Source organism: Triticum aestivum, chromosome 1A (assembly GCF_018294505.1).
Source record: "Triticum aestivum cultivar Chinese Spring chromosome 1A, IWGSC CS RefSeq v2.1, whole genome shotgun sequence".
In the NCBI taxonomy this organism is placed as follows: Eukaryota; Viridiplantae; Streptophyta; class Magnoliopsida; order Poales; family Poaceae; genus Triticum; species Triticum aestivum.
In genome coordinates, this window is record NC_057794.1 from 177,491,238 (window position 1) to 177,502,714 (window position 11,477).

Below are 11,477 nucleotides of genomic sequence, written 5' to 3' on the forward strand. Positions count from 1 at the left end.
CTACGGATTCAACCCTTTGTCCCCGTTGGACATTCTCCCTCTCCCACTACAAGAGCGCATCAATATGGACGCAAGTGCACGCGTGAACCATCTCAAGAAGGTGCATGAAGATACAAGGCAAACCATCGAGTGCCAAGTACAACGACTTGCGACCAAGCGCAAAATCAACAAGCACCCCATGGTGTTCAACATCGGAGATCTTGTGTGGATCCACCTTCGCAAGGAGCGCTTCCCCAACGAATGCAAGTCCAAACTTCGGCCACGAGCGGATGGACCTTTCAAGGTGCTCGAACGCTACAACAAGAATGCCTACAAGATCGACATCCCACGCGACAAGTACTCCGTGAGCGACATCTTCAACGTCAAAGATCTCTCGCCCAACCATGGTGATCAGGATTTCGATCAGAGGTCGGATCTTCCCCAAGGGAGGGGAGATGATGTGGAGCATCCCATAATCATCCCCATGGACGTTCCTACACCTCCAACGACACCACACTACTAGGAAAAACACTACCAGTAGCGTGGGTTTTTTACATACGCTACTGCTATGGTGCTACAGCTACAGCTATTTTTTAGCAGTAGCGCATTTTTACCCCGCGCTACTGGTAAATGATGATAGCAGTAGCGCTTGTTTTGAAACAACCGCTACTGGTAAAGGATGATAGTAGTAGCGCTTCTATGATACACCCCCACTACTAGTAACTAATTAAGATTTAAAAAATATAAAAATCTACCTATTCCAGTGTAGACATACATTTCATAGTACTCACATACATGCATTTTATAATACGCACATTTTATGCATACAGTCAATCATACACATCTACTATAGATAATTAATACATACATATTTATATATATATACAATATACACCACACCTATAGGTCATCATCGCCGGCGCCTCCACAAGCCCGTGTTTGATGGTGTTGATGTCGTCATCATCGCCGCCGCCGCATCACCGTGAGGATGCCGTCGTCGTCGTCGCCGCCGCAGCCCCGTGACGATGTCGATCTTGTCGTCGTCATCGTCGCCGCCGCCGCAGCCCCGTGACGATGTCGATCTCGTCGTCGTCATCGTCGCCGCTGCAGCCCCATGTTGATATCATCATCGTCGCCGCCGCAGCTTCGTGTCCATGTGTTCCCTACTACGAACTCACAAATCCTGGAATTAAACAATGAACCAAGATATTGCTAGGCATGACCACAAGTAAAAGGGGATAAGGAATTCCAAGGCAGTACGAAATCTTGTTATAGATTCTGAATACAAGCTTTTGAGGCAAATTGCAACAAGCAAAGGCTGTGCACCAAGTAGAAATAATTCCCAGGTCATTCGCAAGCAAGCAAGCAAGAGGGCATCAGCAAATTGCATCAGTTCAACCAAATAATATATTACAATTCACGCTCATTAAGTTAAGATTCCTTCTCATCTAGCAATTTAAAGGGGCTCATGCCAAAAATACATGCTTAATTCCTCACTGGCTATTCAAACTAAATGGTCCAGTAATGCACATGGTTACCATGGATAAAGTTGCAATTCCTAAAGTTGATCATCTCTTCGTTTTGCGAGGAAAAGATATCATTTTTAGAAAACGTACAACTACAAATATATTCTTATGATCTTAGCTAAGCGATACAGTTAAAAGATAAACATGCACAATCAAATTTTTTTAGAATATAAACAAGCACAATCAATATGTGAAAACACCAACTCTTTACATAAAACAAAGATGGAGCATTCGGATATTCAATCATTATGTGGCACTAACCCTCTTGAGAATGCTGACTCGATCTCTACAATCGATCCATAGCTTGCTCATTCTCATGTTCATCTATCTCACGTGAAGAATAAGCCGGTGCTCGTATTCCACTTTCTTCAATGCCATCAAAGAGAGCAGTTCTAGTGCTTCGGTAGCTATGAAAAGTGTAGAGAATAGTTATATAAGAAAAAATATAGATTTGTCAAGTGCAAAAACGTCTTATATCTATTCTGTTTTCTTTCTATAAATGTACATAAAGAATTGATTACGTTGGTTCTATAGGTACCATCTTCCTTCTGTTCACACAGAAGAAAAGCCTACTGGTCAGCCTAATCATGACCACCTTAAGATTTTTTATAAATGCACACAAGATCACTAAAAATATATTTAAATTATTCGCAACAGATAAAAGTGCCTAGTTCTGATTCATCTACTAGCCAACATACTAAATGGTGCTTCAGATTTGTAATTATGTGACTATGTTGCGGACCCCTTGCTCATCGTATGATTAAAATAGAACCTTAGCAGACCCTGGAGTCGGCTGCTTTAGATGTTCAGTTATATTCGGAAAAGCATGATGTCTCTTCAAATGAAATGGTTACTGAAAAAGGATCTCACCTTGTTCTAGCAGATCACATGTAGTGATCCATAAACATAGTAAATGTTCTCTGAAATCATTGGATCCGGCTTCGTGGTTCCATAGGATGGTGATACAAACGCATGATTTTTTGAAAATTAAGTAGCAAACCTGCAATGCACAACAGAGATCAAATGTTAGCAAACCTGCTGCTCGTCCTGAAGCTAGTTTTGTCATTTTTTTATGTACTAAAATCTTTTCATCGGTCATCACTCAAGGAAGCTTTTCATTATTTTACTCTCCAGTATGTGAATGCAGTGAAATTACTCCTCCCAACGAATACAAATAGAGCTGCCTGATTTTTTACAGCAGTAATTCTTTCGAATTGTTCTAAAATCTTTGCATCTCGCACATCAAGGAACTTCAACTAAATATAGTGTCCTTGCACGAGCTGCGTCCAACTAAATGTTATTATTTGCTAATGAGCTGAACTCTGTAATGAAGACAGAAGCCGATATAGAAAGACATCCATGTCTAATTGATTGGAGTAATAGTGCTCAACAAGTCTAATTGTATATTTCTGCTCTGAAAAAGCATACCAGGCCCTTTCCACCTTTCCTCTGTTTTAAAACTCTTGCTATTTAAATCATTTTATCACAACTTCATAACCATTCGATATTTCACCTTTGCATAAGCATAAATAGGTTGTGCACGAGGAAGGAACGTAGTGGAACAGAAGGAAAAAAAGGCTGCTAGGCATAAACACAAACAGGTTGCGAGCAGTATTGCACGGAGGAAGGAAAGTAGTGGAACAGAAGGGAAAAAAGGGCAGGGAGAGAAGGAAGAAGGGGAGAGGAGAGGGCATGAATCGAGAGAAGATGAGATCTCACCGCGCCGGAGTTGAACGCAGCCGAAACCCTAGCCGCGAAGAGGGGTCGTGCGCGAGCGCTTGCTGCCGCGAGGAGCAGATTTTGCCAGAGGGAAGGAAGAACCGTCGCGAGGAGAGCTCGTGGGTGTGCTGCGCTTCGGCGAGGGCTGCCGGAAGTAGCCGGAATCGCCCGGCGTTGGTGGAGGCGGCGAGGGTTCGCGGGAGGCAGAGGAGAAAATAAGGGAACGATGGAGGCTGTTCGCTGGGCTGGGTTGGTTGTCTCGATGTGCTGGGCTAGTTGTAGGGCATAACGTGACCCGCGCTACGACTATGTTTCTAGTGCTAGCGCGGCCCAGCAAACCCTCGCTACTACCACCACTTGTCCGCGGGGCACGATCGAGAATATTTACTAATAGCGTGCTCAAAAGAAACCAACGCTACTGATAAGCCATACCAGTAGCGTGCTTTGTACCCAGCGCTACTGGTAATTACCAGTAACGTGGGGGCCCAAACAAACGCTACTAGTAAACTTCTATGTATAAGCATTTTCCTAGTAGTGCCACTTGGACCAATGACAAGAGCTAGAGCCAAGGCTATCGAAGATAAGGTGAACTCTCTCCTCTCCAAACTTCCACTTTCTATGCATGAGACAAGGCCACTACCTAAGTCAGATTTTTTGTGCATGATTAGGTATGATGTAGGGTGGAACCCTATACGGCCGATCTTTCACGAAAGGAGCGGATCCCAACTAAGAACACGAAGAACACGGGGAAGAATGGAGAGAAATCACAAGGGGAAACACTCAAGAACAAGTCCAATCACACATCCACTAGACAATCAAACACACAAGATCCACAAGTTACATGAACAACAAAGGGAAAGATACAAGGTAAGATTCATCTTCATGAGGAGGTCTTGAATCCACGAGGGGATCTTCCCGTGAGGGGTCTTGAATCCAAGGTGGATCTTCTCCGAAGAGGGGCCGCGGTCTTTCTCGTGGAGTAGATCTGTAATGGATGAGTAAAGCTCTATCTCTAAATGAGCTACTACTTTGCTAACGGTAGAAGGGAGGTGGAGGTGGTTTATTTATAGTCTAAGCCACGAAGGGGTAAGTGGGAGAGGGATACAAGGCCAAAGGCCCGCGGCTGCGCACAGGCAGGGCGGTAGTACCGGTCCTCGGGCGGTAGTACCGCTTTAGCAGTAGTACCGCTTGTACAGGCGGTAGTACCGGACTTGTGCCGCTCAATCACAGGAGTTGGTCTGGTTCAGCGGCAGTAGAGCGGAAGTTGGCCAGTAGTGTGGCTTGTGGGCCTTCAGCGGTAGTACCGCTTGGTGTGGGCGGTAGTACCACTCGTCCTGGACGGGGCGGATCCTCTTCTTCCTTCTCTTCCATGCTTCTCTCGCAGATGGTGTAGTTGTACACTTGTGCTCACCCTCCTCCTCCTCGTCCATGGTGTTCCGACAATACCTATGTATGCACACGAGAGGAGTGTCAAGTAGTATACCATCGTCGAAGGGGTCAAGTGAACATGCGTAAAGGAGATGATTCACCTTTGTGTATGTGAAGTAGATGTTGCACGTGTCGCTTGCCGAACAGACTCTTGACATAGTGATGTCCATAGGATGCTCCGCATCATCCCCTCCCCCTTGAGAAAGATCTGACCTCGGATCGAAAACCAAATCACCATGGAAAAAAGATGGTGTCGCCGTGTAGAAGTGGACAATCACCAAGTACTTGTCAACTTGAAGCTTGAAATTGGCACTCTCCAATGTCGCAACGTCTTGGGATTCCTTCAAAGGGAGCAAGGACAACAAACACTTGGAAGAACAAATGTGGTTAGCATTAGTGCAAAACCAAGCATTCAAGTGGTGATTCACCAAACAAGTGTCGTCATCATGCAAAGCATATGTTTTGACAAAGGATTGTGACATGGCATGTAAGCACATAAATTGAGCACAAGCAAAGGAATCATGGGGACAAGCATGTAAATGTGAGGTAGTGATGCAAATATGAGTAACAAGAGATGAAGCATCAACCTCAAGGTCATAGAAATCATGCATAAAGAGCTCGACAAATGGTCGATGGTAGGCATAAGAAACATTCACAACACCAAATAAAAATGAAGTGTCTAAACACTTGGGACAAGTGTAAGACAATCCAAGCATAACGTGCATAGGGTGTAGTGAAAATAGTGTGGCACTCAACACAATAGAAAGAGCAATTGTTCTTCATGTGTGAGGAAATCAAGTCAATCATGTGACAAGCAATGGGACATGGCATATGTGAAGTGATGACATTGTTGCAACCAAACATATTATAGTAGCAAGTAGTCCAAGAATTGGATGCAACACACAAGGCATATATATCATTATGCATGGGAATGTGAAAATCATGAATGGAGGCAATATCACTAACATGTGTGCAAGCAAAGGGTTCAAGATGACAAATAAGAGTCATGGTGGAAGCAACACAAGTAGTATGATCCACAATATGCATGCTCATGGTTTGGGGGTTCTCAAAAGAGAAGGATATCACCTTGAAAGCACGTCCTTGTGCGTCCTTCGGAATGCCGAAGCACAAGCAAGTACGATGTAGGGGTGTCATGGTAGAAGGTGGTTCGCTCTCAAGAGCTCGGATTGTCAACTCACGTGACGTGGAAGTTGACACGAAGTCCAAGTTTCCAACACATGCACAAAACAAAGCAAAGAACGTATGCGCATGGTAGATAAACACATCATCCATCATGATGGTTCTCCTCTCTTGAACATAACCATTAGTAGCACAAGTGCATGAATAATATGATACAACAATGGCTATATTAATGGCACTAGGTATATGCTGCAAAGAGGCAAGACAAGCTTGCTTCACAAGAAAAATGTGAAAATCTCCAATCATATGTGAGAATGCTATGGGCGTAATCTCATTAGCAAGACTAAAATCATTGTGGCACTCAGTACATGGAAAATCATCTAGCATGAGAGAGGCAACATCTGGAGATATATGACAAGAAGCAACAACAATCATGTGCAATGCATGTAGATGGTTGTCATCAACCGCAAGAAATGAGCAAGTATGAATCATGGGCGATGCAACATAGGTAAGCATATCAATCATGTCGTGCAAACTAGTGGAGCGAAGATGCACCACACTAGGGAAAATCATGGCAATCATGTCATGTGAGCAAATAGTTGATATAGGAAATGCACATGACATATCGAAAGCACGAACACAAAGCAAGATCATAGTATCATCATAGGCATGGGGTACAAAGAAAGCATGGCAATGGCAAGAAATATCTCCACCAAGCTTGCAAATACATATACAAGTAGTAGAATCAATCATCATGTGCAATGGAAAGCATGGGTCACAAATGCATGGCAAAGGCATAGGAATAATCATATCATGCAAAGTGAACATGGAAAGATGGGCAAATGATATATAATGGACAATAACCCATAGCCAAGTGAGGGCCATGTAGAAGAAATGCGCGAAGTCTTCGCGAGAAGAGAGCGGTGCGAAAGACCATGGGATCCCAAGCAAGGCCGGGCCGGTAATATCTGGGGCCCTGTGCCAAACTTTAAAACGGGGCTTATCTTTTGATGATGGAGCTACGAAGAAGAAAAAATAGGTGGACTAAGCTAAATGAGAGACCAGATTATTTTTTCCAAATCATATATAGTAGTATTTCAGTAATTCACAAAAAATAGTAGTATTTCAGTATAAATAGTAAATACTTAGTACCTTTTGTTCCATTGATTACGAGATCAGCAGATTCATCCTTGCAACAAGGCCAGCTCATTGGTGCCTAGGAAAACATAAGAGAACAGAGGGTTAAAGCCAACCTTGGTGCATTGAAGCACTTGATAAAAAGGTAGCAAACCATTTGTTAAATGGCAGTAAAATAGCAGGGGACGTACACTGAAAATTTGGATAGCATATAAACTAAAATTTAGACATCATATAAACTGAAATTCGGATAACACCAACACTAAATTTTTAGACAACAAAACACTGACATTTGGACATCACGTAAACTGAATTTGCATAGCTAGACAAATGAATTTTGGACAACAATCATCAGTATTGAATCACTGAGCTACTCATACATCATCAACAAGATTCATGTAGCACATAAACTGAATTTGCATAGCCAGAGGAACTGCGCCGACGCTCTGGAGTCTGGACGAGATTGATTTTGTTTTGACCAGAGGAGAGGAACTGTTGCCTACTCACGGTGTCGCCCGTCACCAGCGGCAGGATTCCTGTAGGCTATAGCACCGCGAGTGGCTTTTGCGATAGATCCCATGATCCTATTTCCGATCGAGCAGCGGCCTGTGCGTGGCCCAACGCCCAGGAATGTCTATACATTTTTTAGGGCTAGGAGCAGCTATACATAGCCTATGTAAAAATTTGGGGCCCCTAGAATTTATGGGCCTTGTGCGGGCCGCACATTCTGTACAACTATGGGCCCGGCCCTAATCCCAAGTCATCATTGCTCTCTAGAGCTCGTTTTTTCAACTCGTGGGATTGCGAGGTTGACAAGAATTCATGGGTACCTACACAAAAGAGACACAAACGAAAGAAACTGTGTGTGTGATAAATGTACACATCATCCATCATGATGTGTATGTGCACGTGAAAGTTATCACAAGATAAGCATCGCTTCAAGAAATTTGATGGATGGCATAAGAACATGCCATCCATGATGAAAGAATAGTTTTTATGTATAACACGATGGGGATGCAAATTTAGCATACAAGTATATGGCACAACAATAGCATTTTTATTCATGGGGAGCATATGGTGCACACAAGTATTGGGATCATGCAATGGATGGGAGTGATCAAAATCTCCTAAAATGTATGAGGAAACTATGGGGGTCTCCTCATGAGCAATATCGGAAACATCATATGGTGAAAATGGACAACATCCAAAACAATGCATATCCAAAGCTAGGTGGTTATGGCATGGCATATGAGATAAATGATGCAAAGGGAGCATATCAATATCATCACAAGAGAAACAAATGCTAATAACCATGGGCTTGTCATCTATCCCATAAGTGCAAATTGGGTTAATTTTAATGGCATATGCATAGTCACTGTGAAGAGATTGTAAATATGACATATGATTGATCTCATGCATAGCATATCGCAAGTCAAGCAGATTGGCAAACATGATGTGACCTAAAGAATTATCACAAGAAATCCTATGTAACATGGCATCACAACTAATAGACTCCACATGGCAATCATCATACTCATCATAAATGGGTAAATCATCGCATGGGGACGTCGCACTAGCATGAAGCATGGTAATAGGTTGATCAACATAATGCAAGCAATCAATGTTAGGCATGTCTACTAGTGGGATAAGAGCATCACCTTCACCTATGTTACCTTTGCCATTCCACTCAAGTGGTGTAGGTGAGGTGGTAAAGACCAAATGGTGGTCATCTTCATCTTGATGGAACCATGTGGGGGGTGCATCATATTCCACCATGGCCATCGGCTTGTCCAAAGGGAGGACGTAGTCGTCGCGACTCGGCGCGTCATCATATATGGGACCTATATGGGACCTAGAACCAAATGAGAAGACACAATAGAGGTAGAGGTCAAGTCGTTAGAAATCATAGTGGCCTCACATGCCCTATCAATTACCTCACTCTCTCTATGTGGTGGTTCACTCACTCCCACAAAATATGTGCACTCAAACTCACATATGGTGGGGTCACTCATCTCACTCAAGTGGTGGTAGTTATGGCTCTCCTCACATGGGAATTGTGGAAACACATCATATATGGGGCTAGTGGTGAAGTCACTCTCACTCCCAATATGGTGGAAAAAGTAACTCAAGTCATCATACGTCGCCGTGGTCGAGGTGAAATACTCAACCATCTCATCGCCGTCGCCATGGATGAAGGCCGAAGATGGCACATCACCACTCTTGCCTCCTAAGATGGAAGCATCATCCTTGCTCGTCACCATGTCGCTTGCCTCCAAAGCATGTTCCTTATTTGGCTCCAGAGTCGTAGTCGTCGCCGCACTGTCTTGAAAAAGAGTCATGGAGGACTCGCCATCATCAATGCCACAAAGAGGCATGGCGGTGAAGTCAAACTTGGGAGCATCATCTTGGAGCTCGTCGGGCTTGGACATCTTGGTGGTACTAGCCTCATGCTCGTCATCTTGGAGCTTGGTCTTAGAGAAGTGTGCTTGGGGTCGATAAGCCTTGGTCTTCATGAGTTCTTGTTCCGCCTTGAGAGCACCAATGTAGTTGTCATCGAGGGACTTGTAGTTCTCGAGGAAGATCGTCTTGGAGATGTCATTGTGCAATCCCATCATGAAGTGGAACTTCATCGAAATGGGGTCATCCACGCCAGCTCGTCGCAAGGCAATATTCATCTCCTTGAAGTACGTGTCGATGGACTTGGATCCTTGGGTGGTGTTCTCCAATTGGTGTAGAAGTTGTTCCATGTAGGTTGGAGGCACAAACTCTCGCCACAAAGCTCTCTTAGTCTTGGGCCAACTCATGTCGTAGGTCTCCGAAGGTGCGTGAAGCCACCATGTGGACGCATAGTCGTGGAAGTTCCATGTTGCGCACTTCACTTGATCTTCAGGAGGAACTTGATGTAGCTTGAGGTTGTCGTCCATTAGGCGCTCCCACTCGAGATACTCCTCGGGTTCTTGAGTCCCATAGAAAGGAATCTGGTGGTCGGTGTCGAGGTCATAGTAGCTCGTGGAAGTCGCGGACTTGAGCTTGGGGAGCTTCTCTTGATTGTAGTCTTGAGGTGCCTTGAGGTCGCTTGGAGAAGATGCCAAGGGAGATGGTGAAGTCATTGAGCGGTTGTTGGTGTTGAGCTCTTGACCATCACGTTCGTGGTGGTGATGGTGTCGATGCGGATGTGACCTTGCCGGAGATGGTAGCTTGGAAGCATGTGTACTTGAGCGTCTTCTCGAAGATGAGGAAGATCTCTTGTAGGACTTGATGAGGGCTTTGATCTCCTCCATTTGAGCTTGCAACTTAGCGTTGGTGTAGTTTTTCTTGGCATCGAACTTGTCGTTGTTGTAGACCGAAGGAGGTGAAATGCCTTGCCTATCCATCACAAGACTCGAGTAGAGGTGAGTAGGAAGTGAGATAAACAATACCAAGTTACATTTTCCCAAAGTTGAGGATGTATCTCGTTTTCACTCAAAGTGAGATGAAAGAATAGTGGAATTGGTACCAGACTTGTTCACTCACACCTACGAACTAAAGCTTATGGAGTAGCTCGGTGAGAATAGTGGCACAAAAATTTAATGCAAAATGGTAGCAAGAGTCAATAATGTTGAAAGAGGTTAGTCTTGATAGGCAAGTGATGCAAAATGGGCTAGGCGTCTTGTATGCCTTCACATAACCAATATGTCTCATGATGGTACCACCATGTGAATCCTTCAAAAGGAAAGTACATGACAAACACTCACAAAAACAAATGAGGTTAGCGGAAGTGCAAAAACCTATCATTCGGGTGGTAAGATACCCAACTAGTGTATGCATCATGCTCATCATAAGAAAGGACAAGGCAACATTTCATAGTATGGAGGCATATGATGCGAGAACAACCAAATACAATAAGCTCAAGTAAACAAGCATGCATCACAAGTAATATGTCCAAGTCTCCGAGATCGATATGCATAGATGCAACAATTGGAGGCAAGCGACATGAACAAGATGTATCATGTGAGAGGCATGAACATATATGACATAAACCCAAGAAAGCGAGAAAGAATGGAACATAGGTGATGCGACAAGGCAATCGATCATACTGATCAAGTCAAGCAAGATAGTAGTGCAAAGATGCAACATACTAGGATTAATCATGGCAAGCATGTCATGTGTGCAAATAGTGGGCATGAATAATGCACATGACATATCACAATCATGAAAGCAAGAAATGAGAAATGTATCATCATTGTATTGGAAAGAGGTCATATGTAAATAGCAATGGGACATCATGACTCTCCCAACACAACAAGCAACAATAGCATGAGGAACAAGATAAACATGGCAATAACACCAAGGATCTCCACCAAGCATGCAAATACACATAGGAGTAGCATAATGGTGAATCGTGGGTAGATGCCAGCAAGGGTCACAATTGCATGGCAATGCATAGAAGCAAGCATAACATGCAAAGTGAACATAGTAAAATGAGCATGAAGCGACCAGCGGTATATAGCCCATAGCCGTGTGAGAGCCAAGTGAGAGAGATGCGCGTAGTCGTTGCGCAAAGAGAGC

General features: G+C 43.9%; 1 long non-coding RNA gene across 1 annotated transcript; it reads right to left on the reverse strand.

Annotated features, from left to right (window-relative positions):
• Window positions 1-727: 727 nt before the first annotated feature.
• On the reverse strand, window positions 728-3,490 carry LOC123111105 (uncharacterized). Its single transcript, XR_006454140.1, has 4 exons — window positions 3,225-3,490; window positions 2,376-2,505; window positions 1,767-1,912; window positions 728-1,162 (listed from the first exon to the last, which is right to left on the reverse strand). It is a non-coding gene; the product is annotated as an uncharacterized lncRNA (long non-coding RNA).
• Window positions 3,491-11,477: the final 7,987 nt, after the last annotated feature.